Source organism: Quercus suber, unplaced genomic scaffold (assembly GCF_002906115.3).
Source record: "Quercus suber isolate HL8 unplaced genomic scaffold, Cork oak 2.0 scaffold_57, whole genome shotgun sequence".
NCBI classification, from domain to species: Eukaryota; Viridiplantae; Streptophyta; class Magnoliopsida; order Fagales; family Fagaceae; genus Quercus; species Quercus suber.
Window position 1 is genome coordinate 418,725 of NW_027069522.1, and position 18,404 is coordinate 437,128.

Genomic DNA, 18,404 nt, shown 5'->3' on the forward strand with positions numbered 1-18,404 from the left:
ACTTAAATGATTTCAAAATATCATACATTGCATTTCATTTGCATTATAATGATATTTACATGCATTTAGATGTGTGCCTTATGTTTGTGTGCTGCTAGGATTGGATTGGGCTGAGCCCATGATGTTTTTCTCTTTACATGACACATGCCCATGCATTCCCATGCATACGTTCTTGTTGTTCAACATATTTAATATATTTGAACTGTGTTTGGGACTTTTCTGATTGTTTCCCCCCCTTTTCTATATTTTCTCATTCTTTTACGTTAGTCGTGTCTATGGCACCCAAACGTAAGTCTACTCCTGCTCAGAACCCTTTGCGTTCTGGAGCTTCTTCCTCTTTAGACAATACTCCTTTTAACATTCGGTTCCGTGATCGAGATGCTCATAAGGCATTTTCGGAGAACTTTTCCAAACGAGGTGTTCATTCGAAACGCCAAGTTATTCTGGCAGACTTCGCCAATATTGACCTTCCCTCTGTCATTCACAGTAGGGGATGAGGGTCACTGTGTGACATCCTGGTCACTTGTCCTCTCGTGCTGATACAGGAGTTCTACTCCAACATGCACGGGATTGATCTTTCAGTACCTTATTTTATCACTCGCGTTCGAGGTATGCGCATTCCTGTCACACCGCAACTTGTTGCGGATGTGCTTAGAGTACCTAGGATAGAGTTTCCTGATTACCCCTCTTGTGAGCGTCTGAGGACTGTGTCCAAGGATGAGCTCATCTTTGCTTTTTGTGAGCGCCCTGCTGATTGGGGTGAGCATCAGTTCACATCATGTAGGCCTTTTGCTAAAGGTCCTAGATTCATTAACATGGTGATGACTTTTGTTCTCCATCCTCTTTCTCATTATAACTCTATCACTAAGCCTCGTGCTCGATTTTTGCTTTCCCTGCTTGAGCATCTTACTATAGACTTCCCTTCTCACTTCATCCGCTCTATCATAGAGGTCTATCTTGACTCGGCGTCCCGTGATAAGCTCATCTTTCCTTCTGCTATCACGCGGATTCTACGCCATTTTTCTGTTCCCTTTCCTGTGTCCGACCACTTCACACATATATCTACCATAGACGCCGCTACCGTAAAACGTAATGAGGCGCAGTTCAGGTCGAGACAGCCTGGTGCCACTCCTCCCTCCCGTTCAGCACCATCCAGATCAGCTCCATCTACATCTACTCCTTCTTCCTCTTCGAGCGATGTATCCCTTGGTGATATCATGGCGCAGCTGCAGCGCATGGACACTCGCCTTGATACACTCTCTGCTGAGTTGTATCAGGTGAATGTTCGTGTGGATCGTATTGCACGATGGCAGGCGATCATGGGTGGATTTGCTCCAAAGGCTACTCCTTCACCATCTACTCCAGTAGCGTCAGATTCTGAGGATGATGAGGATGATGATGATGATGATGGGGATGCTAGCTCTGCCGATGAGATGTCTACATGACACTCTACCCTTTGTCACTCGTGACAAAAAGGGGGAGTAGTTTTGGGTAGTTTTGGGCTATGAGAGTAGTCATCTTATGGGGAGAGTTAGTATAGGACATTTTTGATAGGGGGATGTTGTTATACTTAAGGGATGTAGTGAGGCTATATGTATTTTTTTCTTTTCTTATCTCTTAGATATACATTGGTCTTGTATATGAGGTCCTTTGACCATTTTTACATACATTGTACTTATCTCATATCTTATATATGTTGATGTATGTTTCTTTCACCTCTCTCTTCATGTGTTGTTTCTTTTCTATCTTTATACACATGTTCTTTATATTTGTATGCAGTCTATTATTTCTGTTTCACACTAAGATACCTTGATGAGTTTTGTTTAAAGTGTTTCAGAAATACAGGTTGTCAAAGTCTACTTATCATAAGCTCTCTTCTTGCAAAGTTTTTCAAGAGTTTGTGTTAGGATAGATTTTATTGTATTCAACAAGTGAATATGAGTTGAGTGATTTATGACTTCTCTCATATGCTCATTTGTTTGTTGTGGTTTTGTCACGGATTGCCAAAGGGGGAGATTGTTAGGAAATATATGTTTTAATGTGTTTAAGAACATATGTCACTTAGTTATGTGAATTGGCTAATCCTTTGACAAAACGCACTCTGCTTGTAATTGGGTAGTTCTAGGTGTTTTTAATACTTCAAGAAACAATGTTTCAAGCTCAAGTGTTGAAGTCATCAAGTCTGTCCAAGAGAAAGCAAGTTGAAGTGCAGAATTTTTAAAGCTCGACACCTCTCGATAGCTACCTCGACACCTGCTATCTGTCGAGAATTAAAAAGTCAGAATTCCAATCTGATTTTCTTGGGATCCGTAAATATGTTTTTGGGTTTTCTTTTCTTCTAACCCTAAACATATAAAAGGATTATTTTAAGAGCCATTTTGGTAGACACAAGTTGTATTATCATTGAGCAATCTCTGTTTATGCAAATTGTGCTCAACAGACAAGGTTCTTGACCTAGTTCATCTTCCATCAAGAAGTTGCTGTGTATTTGCACCATAGGGTTTTGTGACCAAGCATCTTCCTGCTATTCATCACGTGGATGAACTGAAGAACTTTGCAGCCAACCATTCTTCCTCAAGTTGGTGTTCTGAAGTCGCGTACTTGGATCCGCGCATTGGTTAGTCACGTACTTGGGAGCCGTGCATCAAAGGTGGAGACTGTCACTACAGATCAAATCCAATTGGGTATTGGGGTAAGGGTTCAACTGTAGGTTGGTAAGGTACTTATGATTCCTTTCTTGTAACCGCTTGATTTGATAATAGTGGAGTTTCGGGAGTGGTGACCTGAAAATCACCCGGTGGGGTTTTTGCCGTTAGGGTTTTCCCCATTCGTAAACAAATCACCGTATCATTTATTTTTTCCGCTGCATAATTAGTATTTGGTGATTTGTTTGTGCTTCCACGTATTTGCATGTTAAATTGATTAATTAATAACTTTGGCTAATTAATTAATTAATTAGGGTTAATCACAAGGGGTCATTCAGATTGTGACCTAACAATGATAATAAAATTGCAAAGTTAAAATATGTCACTCATTTGATTATTTTCGTTTGACTAACCTTTGCTTTTATTTGAATAAGTGATATTATAAAGCACTTCTAATACAATTATTAATACCACTTTCTCTACAAAAACTACAAATCTATCCAACCAAAAATATTAGTAATAAAAAAGACTTAGCAAAGTTTAATAGTTTAACATCAAAATTGATCACTGAAAAACTCAAATTCTAACTTGCAAAACAACTAATTATTAACTAAAGAGGAAGGGTGGAAGTAGACAAAAAGTTAAAAACAGTGAAACAGTAGAATTTAAAAAGATATAAAGGAGAAAATTTAAAAAGGCAATGATTGGAAGAGATGAAAGATTGAACTAAGAAGACAATGGTTGAAGAAGATGAAAACTTAAACAAAGTAAAAATTGCATAAACAAAAAATAAGAAAGGATGCTAAAGATGTGGTGCAAAAAGATATTTGTAAAATTTATTGCGAAGCTTCCATTATTATATATAGTATAGATATGTATAGACATTGTTTTTTATTTTGATTTATGATTCTTCATTTTTTTTTCTTCATTTATGATTTTTCATTGATTTCATTGTTTAGTTATAAACATCTAAATTAAAATAGATGAATATGTAAATGCAAAGTTTATGTAAAGTTAAAACCTCCCAAAATGAATCTGTAAAGTCGATAATCGATTTATATATTTTTAAAAAAAAGATTAGGAATAAAAAATAAATAAGAAAAAAGAATGATTATGTGGTCAATGTCGTGGTGCATAAGGTAGTGCAATAGAAACTTGACAACAATAAATACTACACTTTAACTTTTAGATATATATATGTGGGGCCTGGAAGTCTGATAGCCTCGGCCCATTTTGCACCCGGCCCAAGGCCCATGCCGAGGATGGAAAATTGCCCGAGGACGTTGTGTTGAGGCCTGGGCTATGAGGACCACATCGAGGATGATACCGTCTTCGGCAGACCGAGGACAACACAAAGTGGGAGAACAAGCCCAGTACAGGTTGTCATCTCCACAATAGATGCGCTCACCTAATCCCCTGACCGCCTTAATGGAGATGTGACTCCTGGACAGGGTAACCTTGGCCATTACAAATCACATAATTACTGATAACACAGCTGATGGGACGGATGATCAGGAGTGAAGTGCACAGATGATCAACAGGTGGAAGAAAGGGATGGCGAGAAGATGGCTATATAAGGCGAACCAAACAGAACAGGAAAAAGGGGGGGCCTCCGAAAAAAGGGAGGATCCTCGGACGAATGCTGAGGAGGAGCCTTGGTGAATAATCTTAATGTGCTAACCTTCAATGGGGAAAGATCGTACCTTTGGGCGTTGTCCGTTCGTTAGGGCCTAGTCCTTGAACCCACTCTCTAAAAAAATTATTGTTTGGGCTTGTTGGACCATTTTTCCTTTTGATTTCAGAAGGCATATCCAAACTGAGTCCCTACAATTGGCGCCATCTGTGGGGAGGACTAGGGCGTTAGCAGGCGCAACGTCTAGCGATTTCCATCGTTGGGGGCTTACGCAAGCTACACCGATATAAAAATAAATAAATAAATAAATAAATAAATAAATAAATAAAACAAAAACAAAAACAAAGAAACAACTAACAAGAATGCTTTTGCACAAGAAATGATCATTGCAGGAAAGTAAGACATTCGAAGAATAGGAGAAGGAAACAAACACAACAACATTTTATTAATTGAAAAGCAAATACAAAATACAAACAGAGGCTCAGACAGGCGTGTTTTAAAGCTAAGGTTACAAACAGAGGCCCAGACGGGCCTGTTCTAAAACAAACTTTAGGGAAGGGGGCTGAGGCAGGCTTGTTTTAAGGCTGCCAACGACCCCCGGGCCTGTGCAGATGGTGCCGGCAAGAAGAGAGGAGCAGATGCATGGACACCTAACGACCCCTCCCTATGATGTTCCCTTGATTCTCTCCCAGCCCCACGTTGGTTGGCCGTTAGAGACGGCAACACCCTGGCACAGGACATAACGTGATCTTGCGAGCTTCCATCGATAGACAGGCCAGGCGCAGGTCGCTGCTGGTTTGAGGGACAGGCATGGGTGCGCCCCGGAGGAGAGCGTTACATACTTCAGGGACTTTCCTCCTAACCGCCATGCACAGCACCATCGTGATGATGCCCAAACTCTGCCATACCAGAAGTCTAGCGTAGGCTACAGCCATAACGGCTCTCGGCCGAGGAAGGAGGACCTTTAGCCTGTGTGCCCTCACTCCCATCCAAGGCCGCCCCATTTCTTCAAACTCTTGTCACAATCCTGGCAGGGCTGTTGAAGGGGCTCAGAGAGCTAGGGGGATGTGTCTCCTGTTTTGTTAGGGGATTCATGGAGTATGGAAGGATGTTTCCTCCCCTAGAGGGCCTTATATAGAATATGGAGGTTGATGGGATTTGATCCATACAAAATTCGAGAGAAAAGGGTTATCAGTGGCATTAATCCTAACCAAATTCCAAAGAGGCCGTAAACCGTTGGATTTGAATCAATCCACAAGGATATTCATGAGGACGCGTCTCGTGCATCGAAATGTTAGGCGCAGAATGCGAGTAGTCAGGAGATGCCTCGTAATTGAGGAGGGCGAAAGCTTGAACTGAAGAAGCGGCTACTGCCACGTGTCAGGTCAGAAATCCGAACCACCCCTACTCGGGACACTACGGGGTCAGGAATTCGACCCGAGGATGGCCCACTTCCGGTGAAGCAGAGCCGAGGCCCTCCTTCTAGCGCCAAAAAAAAAAAATCCTAAGTGTTAGACAAATCCAAGGCCTTGCATGGTCCTCGAACTCAAGCCTATGGGGAAACTAACCACTTCAAAAAAGATCCTAAGTGTTAGACAGAACCAAGGCCTTGCATGGTCCTGGAACTCAAGCCTATGGGGAAACTAACCACTTCAAAAAAAATTCTAAGTGTTAGACAGATCCAAGGCCTTGCATAGTCCTTAGACTCAAGCCTATAGGGAAACTAACCACTTCAAAAAAGATCCTAAGTGTTAGACAAAACCAAGGCCTTGCATGGTCCTCGGACTCAAGCCTATGGGGAAACTAACCACTTCAAAAAAGATTCTAAGTGTTAGACAGATCCAAGGCCTTGCATGGTCCTCGGACTCAAACCTATGGGGAAACTAACCACTTCAAAAAAGATCCTAAGTGTTAGACAGAATCAAGGCCTTGCATGGTCCTCGGACTCAAGCCTATGGGGAAAATAACCACTTCAAAAAAGATTCTAAGTGCTAGACAGATCCAAGCCCTTGCATGGTCCTCGGACTCAAGCCTATGGGGAAACTAACCACTTTAAAAAAGATCCTAAGTGTTAGACAGAACCAAGGCCTTGCAAGGTCCTCGAACTCAAGCCTATGGGGAAACTAACCACTTCAAAAAAGATTCTAAGTGTTAGACAGATCCAAGGCCTTGCATGGTGCTCAGACTCAAGCCTATGGGAAACTAACCACTTCAAAAAAGATCCTAAGTGTCAGACAGAGCCAAGGTATTAAGCAAAACATTAACGTATAACAAGTAAAGGGGAGTATCAATCCAAGAAATAAAAGTGAACTACTAAATGTGTATTTCAAATAAGAAAGTGTGTAATTCTGTTACAATGTCGCCAAGGCAAAAAGCGAAATGAAATGAAAAAAAAAAAAAAATAGGAATGTCCACGCCATCAGAACAGGATAGTCCCCTGAGATAGCCTGCTTCCCCTAAATAGGCGGGTAGCTTGCTTCGAGGAGATTGTCGGATGACTTTGACTCACGCCTCGGGACCCTGCTCCCGAGGGGCTACTTCGGAGGATCCTTCCCTGGCAAGAGGGATCTGAGGGGCAACAAGTATGGCTTGAGAATCAACAGGAGGCTTTACCACACCCTGGGGCACCTCCTGACCGTCAGTTCCCGCTCCCTTCGACGCTTCATGAAGCTCAGCTCCCTCGGCAGGTCTGTCAGTTGAAGATGCATCTTCAGTAGTTTTAGTTTGACTTTCATCTACCGCTGGCAAAGCGAGCTCCACCTCAGAAGTAACAGGGATAACCTCGCGAATTGCAAGGGGGTAATACACCCTCTCCGCTCTCCTAAGGTCAGATAAGGCATCAACCCCTGCTTGGTTAAGGGCTTTATTCTAGGTCTGGGAGCAGAAGTGCCTACACACTTCAGGAATTTGAGCCTTGAGAGTAGCTTCAGTTTTAGCCACTCCCTCAGCAGAGGCCTCTTCCTCCACATGTTCTACGGAACACTCAGCATCTATTCTCGTAAACATGGCTTCATCTTTGGCCCTCACGGCCTCGTCCCTAGCATACTCGGCAATACCTTTCGCCCTAATCGCCTCAGCCAACTTTTTCTTCAAGTCGGTGATATCCTCTTGAGTAGCCTGCAATTGGCCCTCGGCGTCTTGCAAACGCTTCATCTTGTCCTCGGCTTGTTTCGTAGCAGCGGCTAGGTCAGAAGCCACGCTATCTCTAGCCTTTGTCATCTCCTCCAAACTGTCAATCCCTTTCTTAAAATCTGCTTCAGATCTCTTAAGGGTACTCGCAGCCTATAGGAACTTGTCGCGTTCCTTCCCAGAGCACTACTCTGTTAGTCGGCCTCCTCGTCCAACTTGAAAATAGCCTAGATAGCCAGCCAACCAAAACAAGCACGTCATTAAGAGGAAGGGAGGTGCTAGGAGATAAAATTCAAACAGAATAGACAAGTACCAAAGGTCCTACCATGCCCAGGTATCTCTTAAGGTCGTAGGCAACCTCTTGCCCTCCCATGCTCCCAAGCTCAGCCATGTCGATGGGGAGTAGAAGGGACCTCTCAAGGGCATCAGCTACGCGAGCCCCCTCTCCTCCTCGAAAATCCCGAAGAGAAGCGTCATCCATCAAAGGTTGCCCATGGAGCATGGCAACGGGCAGCCAGGCCTGGGGCTCGGGTAGCTAAACGGTTTCTTGTCCTTTATGCTAACCACCAAGCCTCAGCTGTTTAGAAGGTCAGCGAGCTTCACCTGCCTCGGGAGAAGAGCAAGATCTGCCCCCGTCCACTGGGTCATTGCCCTTAGAGAGCCTCTTTCTTTTTGGATCGGAGGACTCAAGCCGAGAGTCCGAGATTGGAGGGACGGAGGACGACTTGGCCTGCACAAGCGAGGGCTTAGGCAGAGGTGGAGGGGGTTTGGGCTGTGACTTACTCGGTGCACCTTTCCTGGACTTGCCCTCAAGCAGGTCGAGAAGGCTGGTCTGGGGCTGTCTCTTAGAACCCATCTCCATCTGAATTCCAACCCTTGGGGGTTGGAGGTCGGCTTCGGACAGTTGGGGGTCTCCCAAATCACAAGAGGGATCCTCAGACTGATCAGCTCGACCAATTACACTGAATTCATCTTCAGATGAGCTCAGTTCGACCACTTCTTCCCCCTTCTCCGAGCTCCCTTCTTTAGCCTGTGCTACTTGATGGGATGAGGAAGAACCTACTAAAGGGATGCCTTTCGAAATAGAAGTTCCTTCGGAAAATGAAAATCCGTCCTCTACCACGGTGATTTGCCTAAGCCGAGGATCTCAGGCCCTGATAACGTGCTTTGGGACCGGAAACAACTTCTGGGCCGGTTATATTCGAGGATCTTATAGGCAGCTCTAACCTGATTATCGGTCTCGTTCAGAAAAAGCTCCACCCTAAGAACAGCTTCCAGGTCCTGCTTGTTGACCAGGTGAAAATGACGTGCGAAGGCATGCGGATCTGAGAAAAGAGGAACAAAACTCTTATAACCAATCAAACAAATAAGATATATGACAAAGAAGAAAGAAAAGAAGCTAGACCATCTTCTGCTTCAAATGCCCTACCTAGCTCTCCCTCTATTGTCGAGCAGTGGAGACCGTCGTGCCACCCCTTCCCCCCGACACTATGAGAAAATCTTGAGTCTAACCCTTACTAGAATCGAGGAGGCACTGGATAAGCTGAACCCTATCATCTCTCGTCTTCATATAGTATGACTTACCCTTCAGGTGCTGAACATTGTAGCACCAATTCACATCATGGTGGGTTAACCTCAACCCCGTTTTCTCATTCAGGACATCTACGCACCCTAGTATCCTAAACATATTAACGGCGCACTGGGTAGGCACTAGCCGAAAATGCCTAAGGTAATCCCTCATCACTGGCCCCATAGGGATTCTCATGCCTCCCTCTATAAAAGCTACTATGGGAATCACAACTTCACCCTCGTTCCTTTTAGCATACCACTCCCCTTCTTCGCAATACCTCAAGCCGACATTACGGGGTATCCCATAATCAGCCATGAATTTCTCTATCATCTCTTCAGACTCAACTAATTTCTTAAATTTACCCATCCCTAGCAACGACTCGAAGACCCAAAAGAGAGAGAACAAAAGGGAAAAAGGAAGTAGAGAGAGGTTTGTGATACAGAGAGAAGGAGACTTACAGAAGTGGGAAGATTCTCCTCGGACAGAATCTTTATGCCAAAAAGGGGCACTGGTCAGTGTGGAGATTGGACTAGATTCAGAGTGTGCACGTCGAAGATCTTGAATGTACAAATAAGGAAACCAAGCGGTTCAAATGAGTATTTATACTCTCAATCAAAATTAATCAGGCGGAACTTCCCGCCCATAAAGGCAAAGAAATCCCCACCGATTGATTGCCATCACACCGCTGGACGTGGGGGACATGAAGCCGCAGAAAATTTAATGCGAACGTGCGCCGAATATCGAGGCGCCAGAAACGTCCACTGGGCAAGCGAAAAGACTCCAATGCTGACATCAACCGATGTTGAGTGAATCACGAAAAAGGCCCAGGGATATCAAAACCCTCCTCCCCATCTGAGGACGCAGGCAACAGGGTTTTGAGGGGCTATTGTGGGGCCTGGAAGTCTGATAGCCTCGGCCCATTTTGCACCCGGCCCAAGGCCCATGCCGAGGATGGAAAATTGCCCTAGAACGTTGTGTTGAGGCCCGGGCTGTGAGGACCATGCCGAGGATGATCTTGTCCTCGACAGACCGAGGACAACACAAAGCGGGAGAACAAGCCTAGTACAGGTTGTCATCTCCACAATAAATGTGCTCACCTAATCCCCTGACCGCCTTAATGGAGATGTGACTTCTGGATAGGGTAACCTTGGCCACTACAAATCACATGATTACTGATAACACAGCTGATGGGATGGATGGTCAGAAGTGAAGCGCACGGATGATCAACAGGTGGAAGAAAGGGATGGCGAGAAAATGGCTATATAAGGGGAACCAAATAGAACAGGAAAAAGGGGGGGCCTCCGAAAAAAGGGAGGATCCTCGGACGAATGTCGAGGAGGAGCCTTGGTGAATAATCTTAATGTGTCAACCTTCAATGGGGGAAGATCGGACCTTTGGGCGTTGTCCGTTCGTTAGGGCCTAGTCCTTGAACCCACTCTCTAAAAAATTTATTGTTTGGGCTTGTTGGACCGTTTTTCCTTTTGATTTCAAAAGGCATATCCAAACTGAGTCCCTACAATATATATATATATATATTATCTATATACTTTTCATATATTGTTAAGTATTTATCAATTTTGGGAGTAATAGACATTAGAGTGAATCCATAGTTATTAAATAATGTTTAGAATACAATTTTTCCTTTTTTGGATGTTAATATTGTGAAGAAGTGAAACTTTGTTTTAATTAGTTATTCAAATGGTAGACTAGAGTCTAGACTCCTTGTGTTTGTGGGATTTTGTTTTGGTTAGTAATGTTGGAATTTGTATAATTTTATAATTATTGAACAAGTATCATTTTGTTAAATTGAGCTCTTTCTTAATATGGACAGTGAATTCAAAGTAATACATATTACATCAAGTAATTTGCACATGAATTACCAAGTGGCAAATATATATATTTTTTAATTATAAAAAATCATTAAAAAAATATGTATTTGCCACTCATAAAAAAATATGAGTCTAGTTGCCACAACTTCACCACTCATAATTTGCCACGTGTATAAGTTATGATAAAGTTGTTGTCTTAGAATTACTCTTTATCCAAACCCGACCTCCTCGTTTTGGCATGTTCACACAAAAGACAAGGACCCTTAAGAAAATAGTTTCTTTGTTGAGAAATGTTTGTTACACACTTCTGTACTTTATGTTGTGTTTGGCTCAGTATAAAATGTTTTCAAAGTGTAAAATATTTTCAAGTGAAAATATTTTTTTGAAGGGAAAATATTTTCAAGTGTTTAATTGCATCCCAAAAAATGTTTTGAATAATATTTTAAGGTGTTTGGTTATAGGGATGGCAATGGGGTTTGGTGGGTCCGAAAGATGGGGTCTTCACCTCCACCCTGTATGGTTTTGTCCTACTCCATCCCTACCCCACCCCGCATGACAAGGAAAATTTTCTTGCCCCATCCCCACCCCTTAGGGCCCCAACCCACGTTGTAAAACTCTACTTCTTGTTAATTTGCCCCTAATTATTACAATTTCTTTTAGTAAAAGATGTTTTGTTAATAAAAATATACTTGAAATTACAAATAAATTTACCCCATTAAGTCAAACTAATTTTTACCAAAAAATGAATAATATTATTAAAGTGTTTAACAAGAAAAAATCACAACAGGAGCAAGAATCTCATAATACAAAATTAATGATTTAATAGTATATAAATTTGTTTATAATAAAAATAAAAGAAAATGTTAAAATTAGTACCTTATTTCTAACCTTATGAGAGAGAGAGAGAGAGAGAGAGAGAGAGAGAGAGAAGAGAGGCAAAAAGCCTTGTTAGATAGAATAAAATAAGGTGATGATTTGCTTGTTTAAATAGTAGAATTTTAGGATATGAAAAGTCTAAACCCTTATCAATGCGGGGCGGGGCGGGTCCAAAAAGTCTAAACCCATCCCCGCCTTGCCTAGTGGTGTGGGGCTAAAATCTCACCCTATTCCCACTCCACCACCTTTGTTGGGCAGGGAAAACCCGTGTGAAGCGAAGTGAGGAGAGATAGGTCAAGCAGGGTGGGGCAAAATTACCATCCCTATTTGGTTGTGTTCCCAAAAATTCTCTAGAAAACACATTCTCTCTCATTTTCTTAGCATCGAAACAAATATTATAATAGAAAATCCCAAAATATAAACCTAAGAAACAAAAAAACAGAACCCAAAAAAAAAAAAAAAAAAAAAAATCAATCCTTCTCAAAATTAGGCACCGATCGTGAGAGTGAGAGAGATAGATTGAGAGATAAAGAAAGGTAAAGGTGATTAAATCGTTGGGTGGATTTGAAGGTAGCAACAATGAACTTCAGATGACGATGTTGAGCTTGAGCTTGAGGTGATGGCAACGAGATCGGTGGTTCGATCTAGAGGCGGCAACGACAGTATGGGTGGGGGGCGAGTTAAGGCATGTGAGATCGTTAGGGGAGGATGAGGGAGAAAGATGGAGGTAGAGGGAGGAAGATAGAGGCAGAGGGAGGAATAGAGAAAATGAGGTAAGAAGAGAGAGGAAGATTGGCAGTGAGAGAAATGGCCACGGATGGCGGTGGAGTTGAGCAAGAGTTCAGGAGAGCGGTCTCTCTCTCTCTCTCAGTTCAGATAGAACTGAAAATGAGTGTAAGTTGTTTGAAGGCAAAATAGAAGTGTAAATGGTTGATATTTTACAATTAACGAAATTCATTTTCCATTTGACTGAGTTTTCTAGCCATCCTAAACACTCCTTAGAGCATTAGCAATGGGGATTGTATGAAAGTTCTATTTTACCATCTAAAAACCTACTTTATCTATTATACCAACTTACTTTACAATACACCCTACATCCCAGATTTTATTTTTACATACAACCGATTAAAATAATATAGCTACACAATAAAATAATATAATATAACAAACCAACCAACTCTCACTAATTTCGATCTCAGTCACCCACTGCCACCGTAGAGCAACCCAATAACTCCACCCACCACCACCACCACTGATCAATTCAAACCCAATACAAAACCTAAAACCACCAAACACCTAAACTGAAAATCAATAAACACCTAAACCTATAGTGAACCCATCTCTACCACCTCCAAACACCAAACACCCAAACCTAAAAATCAACCAACCTACAGTGAACCCATCTCCACCACCACCACAACAACCCTTCACTGCCACCACCATGAACTTGCAAATACACCAGGTACCCACAACAAAAAAAATCAAAGCAAAACCAAAACCCAAACCCAAACCCGGTCTAAGAGAATTAGAGTGGAGAAAGAAAGAAATTTGGAGTTGATAAATAAAAGCAAAACCCAAACCCAAACCCAATCCGATCTCGCCACCACCACGCCGATCGTCCACGCAGATGACGTCAATCTCCAATCCACGCCAACACCGCCCCGCTTAATCCAGCCAACCCACAACCACCCAAACTCCAAACCAATCCGGCCACCCTTTAAAACAAAGCAACTACAGTAAGCAATAAATAAATAAATAAAACAAAGAATAGAGTTGATAGAGAGAAGAAAGGACTGACCACACACACAGAGAAGAGAGGAAAAAAAATGAAAAGTTAGAGAAAGAGAAGTTTTGGGAGAGAGAGAAGTCACTTAGGTACAGTACTTAAGTGCTGTTCCTTAGATTCCCTTTTTAAGATTCTACCATGTAGATTTTTTTTTTAAGGGATGGAAGTATATTTTTTAGTTAAATAGTCACATAGCTAAATTTTAAGAGGGGAACCTAAGGAACAACATCTAACGTACTATACCTAAGTTTTGTCATATGCGAAAATGGTAATTTTAAACCGGGTTTATAATACATTATATAATCAAAGTACAACTATAAAATGACCTAATCTTTATAGTTATAGACTAGAGTTATAAACAACGGACACTAAACGCACACAATCAATCTGGGATAAACATCCCTATTTTTTTTTTAGTAAACAGTAATACTTATTAGAACACACATGAAAATAGTAATACTAATATTTTAAATCGGGTTTACAATACATTACATGTAATAGCAATCGGGGGTATTCACACCCGGTTGTAGATGAGTTTTGACTTGTTGAGTAGTAAAATAGCAATCGGGGGTATTTACACCCCAGTACTAGTGCTTTTGTAGTGTAAAATATACTCAAAAAGACGCAACCACACACTAGTGTTTTCAGTAAAACACTTGTATAAGTACACATGTAATAAATTTTAGCCTTCTTAAATTTCTCACTTCCCTACAATAATCTCTTTTGTTTTACAAAGATCGCACCTCCACCACTGCCAAGATTATCTTGGGATACAAGTAGGACCATTCGAACCTGCGCAGGCTAGCCCATACCACTCTTCTTCATAATCCCAGATTCCCAGCACAACAAATCTCCCCCCGTCTTAATTATATTTTATTTTTATTTTTCGTTTCTATTTCTTATTCCCTTTTCTTCCTAGCTTAGCTTACTCCCACGTTTGCCATCGGAGCTGTTCTCACGGGTGCGGGAACATCACTTCGAGACAGGATTGCCGGAGCTGATGGCAGCTTCTCACTAGGCCGAGGTTCAGTTCCACACTCTCCTTCCTCTATCTCACCCATCCCCATATATATGTTTTATTACTTTTAAAAAGGTCTAAGTAATAGTATTTTTTTTTTTTTTTTTTAATATCGTAAGTCCTGGCGTCGGTGATTTCTGTTGCTTTCCGTGAGAGGTTTGATACTTTCTTAATTACAAAAGCTAAAACTCTAAAACCACAACTTTTTGTTTGCTATACAGTATAGTGTGAAAAATAGAGGAGAAATGGATTGATACTTTGTTGCGAAAGTGATGGATAACCCCTCAAGTCTCACCCACAGAAGTTAACTGGGGACTGGGCCCTTCCTTTATTATTGGTAAGCAAAGTCGGGAGGACTTTGAAGACGAAGCCAAAGATTCAAGACTTCACACTGATATAGAAATAACGCGTTTTTTGACCATAAACTACCACTACTCCCAGGCCATTCATATATTAAAATCTCTCTAACAGACTAAAACAGTATTTATAATGTTGTCTGCAATGCCACTAAAGACCCACACATGTTTCCATATGCCTTCCCAACTCATAATGGTTAGCACGGTCCGGAGATCTTGGGTTCTCTTTTCTGTCCTAATCTTGTTTCTTCTCATCGACTCCTGTGGAGCTGAAGCCAACAACAACAATGTTACATGTGTAGGTTTAATCATTGATATTAATACTCGTATTGGAAAAGAAGAGAAAATAGCGATGGAAATTGGAGCTCAAAACTACAACACAAGTTCAAAGACTCAAAAACTCTCTCTCTATATCCAGGACTCCCTTAGAGGCACTTCTGCTGGTAAGTAGTCTCTATCACTTGCTCATTTCGCTAACATAAAAATATCAGTAACATCTATGTTGATGGGATATGTAAATTTTGGCTGTAGTAAAAGAGATGATTAGAGAAAAAAGGGTTAAGGTGATTATTGGCATGCACACATGGCAAGAAGCTGCTCTAGTAGCTGATATTGGAAGTCAAGCTCTTGTTCCGGTTATTTCGTTTGCAGCACCAGCCATCAATCCACCTCTAATGCAACTTCGCTGGCCGTTCTTGGTACAAATGGCTAAAAATGGTTCCGAACAAATAAAATGCATTAATTCCTCGAATGAGTTCCAGGCTTGTTGACTCGAGTTTCACTTTGAAAAAATTGATGAGTTGATTGGGCAGAATCGTCAAAGAGTGGGTGCGAGCCCGAAGTCAATCCATTATCGCCACTGAATCACTGACTCGTACTTCACCAGCATGAATTCGCATGCAACTCTCCTAGTCTCTTGGGCGAAGTCAGCTGCTTAACCTGACCAATATAGGTGACGGTAGGTGTGACTAATCACTAATCTAATCTCAATAACAAAATTCCACATCCTGACATTCCAACATGTGACTCGCTGCCCGAACTTTCTTGTTTTTATGCTAGCAGGGGTGTTTCGGGTGGGTAAGAAAAAAAGTCCAGGAATGAAGATGAAGCATTTGGTGGTCATTCCGGAAAGTTGGCACTTTTAACTGAGGCTCTCCAACAGGTGGGTTCGGAGATTGAGTACCGTTTGGTCCTTCCACCATTTTCTTCTATGTCTGATCCAGGATGGGTTGTTCATGAAGAGCTTGTTAAGTCAATGAAAACACAATTAAGAAATTTTATTGTTCTTGAGTCATCATTAGAAATGGCGATTCATTTGTTCAGGGAAGCTAAGGGTATGGGGCTTGTAAGGAGAGATTCAACTTGGATAATTCCAGATAGCATTACAAGTTTGTTGGACTCTGTAAACAACTCGGTTATTTCCTCTATGGAAGGCGCAATTGGAATTAAAACCCATTATTCTGAAGAAGTTACCTCAGAGTACCATGATTTTCATGCTCAGTTTCGGAAAATTTTCAGAACTGAATATCCAGAGGAAGACAACTCCGACCCCGGTTTTTATGCTCTGCGAGCATATGATAGCATTAGAATTGTTATACAAGCGATCGAAATAATGACAAATAACAGAAGTAGTCCAAAGACGTTATTAGATGGTATGTTATTAAGCAATTTCTCTGGTTTTAGTGGGAAAATACATTTTAAAGGAGGCCAGCTCTCAGACACTTCAATTTTGAGTATTGTACACGTGCTTGGAAAGAGATACAAAGAAATAGAGTTCTGGACACCAGACTTAGGATTCTCCATGATCCCTTCTATAGGAAAACCAAATACTTTGGTTGCTCCCGTAATTTTGCAGAGGAACTTACAAGAAAGTCCGAAAGGTTGGGAAATGCCTACTGATGCAAAGCCTTTGAAAGTTGGAGTTCCAGGGAGAGCATCATTTGGGAATTTTGTGAAGGTTGATTACGGGGTGAAACCGAATGAGAACAATTATTCTGGTTTCTGCATTCAAATTTTCCTTAAGGCACGAGAACTTTTGGGATATCCTTTGCTTATAAATTGGAGGCCTGTAATTGCACCTACAATGATCTGGTTCATCGTGTCCACAATAAGGTAACAACTTCTCTGCCTTTTATTCCTTGAGAAACGCTTGTTAATAAAAAGCTTCTGCATACACTACAAACACAACCCCTAAAATTATTCCGCTGTGTTTTATATTTGCACGTTTTATCTACAGAATTTTACCATATTCTGAAAAAATAAAATATAAAATATAAAATAAAAAAAAACCGTTACTTAAAAACTGCATTCCCCTTGTGGTTTTTCGTTTAATATTCTATGTAACAGCATATTTAAAAAATTGATCGAAAATTTACCTCAACCTTTGAATTGCCCATTTTTGTTAATCTTACGTAGAAGATAGACAATATATCAAATTGGCCTCCAAAACTGTTAAGAAAAGCATTAGTTGGAACTTTTCTTAAGTTGATTTGTACAAATCCTGAAACTACTAAATGTTACTCACATGTAATTCAAAAATATATCATTTTCAACTTGTAATTTGAAGGAGAGACTTTTTTGACAGCTTATTTGAAATTAGCTACGTACTTATCTAAGAGAGAGAGAGAGAGAGGCCTCTTGCAAGAGCAGGGAATTCATGACTAGAAACTGGGCCGAAAGGCAGTGAATATTTGACTAGAACTGTCTTCTTTTTTTTTTTTCTCTTCTTACACCTCTTTTATTTTGTTACATTAATTTATTTCTGATTAATATCTTATGCTTGTCCTGTGGTCCAAATGAATACAACAAAAGACTTATGATGCTGCCATTGGTGACTTGACTATAACAGCCGAACGGCTGCAATACGTAGATTTCACTACTCCATACATTGAGTCAGGTGTGGCAATGATAACTCCGGCTAAACCTGTAGGATCATTACAAAGCCTTTCACCTGGGACATGTGGTTGGTGACTAGTGCCATCTTAATATACACAGTGCTCATAGTTTGGTTGTTGGAGCACCAATCCAATCCAGAATTCAGTGGCTCATGGAGGAATCAGATTAGCACTGCACTCTGGTTCACATTCTCCTCTCTGTTTTTTTGCACAAAGTAAGTATCAATCTTTAGAATAGAGATCATGAAATGCTATTATAACCTAGATATCTGCAGCAGTCAATCAAACATTGGAAACATATTTTTCATTCCATCTAGAAGCTAAGATAATCCGAGTGCTACTCAAGGCTAAGAATTAGGGGGATTTTATTAATTATTATTATTATTATTATTATTTTGTATATAGTGTAGATCAGGGTAGCCAAAAGCCAAAAATAATTTCAATACTAAGCTTGTACTAAAAAAATCATCATAAATTAATTATTTTACAATTATTCTCACACCTATAACACATGGTTTCATGTTACAGGAGAGAGAATCTATAACAACTTCACGCGTTTGGTGATTGTAGTGTGGCTTTTTGTTGTATTGATTCTAACCTCAAGCTATACTGCTAGTTTGTCTTCAATGCTTACTGTGCGACAACTGCAGCCAAAAGACATGGAGTGG

At 41.1% G+C, this 18,404-nt stretch overlaps 1 pseudogene; it reads left to right on the forward strand.

Annotated features, from left to right (window-relative positions):
- The first annotated feature begins 15,935 nt into the window (after positions 1-15,935).
- On the forward strand, positions 15,936-17,992 carry LOC111997396 (glutamate receptor 2.7-like; annotated as a pseudogene).
- Positions 17,993-18,404: the final 412 nt, after the last annotated feature.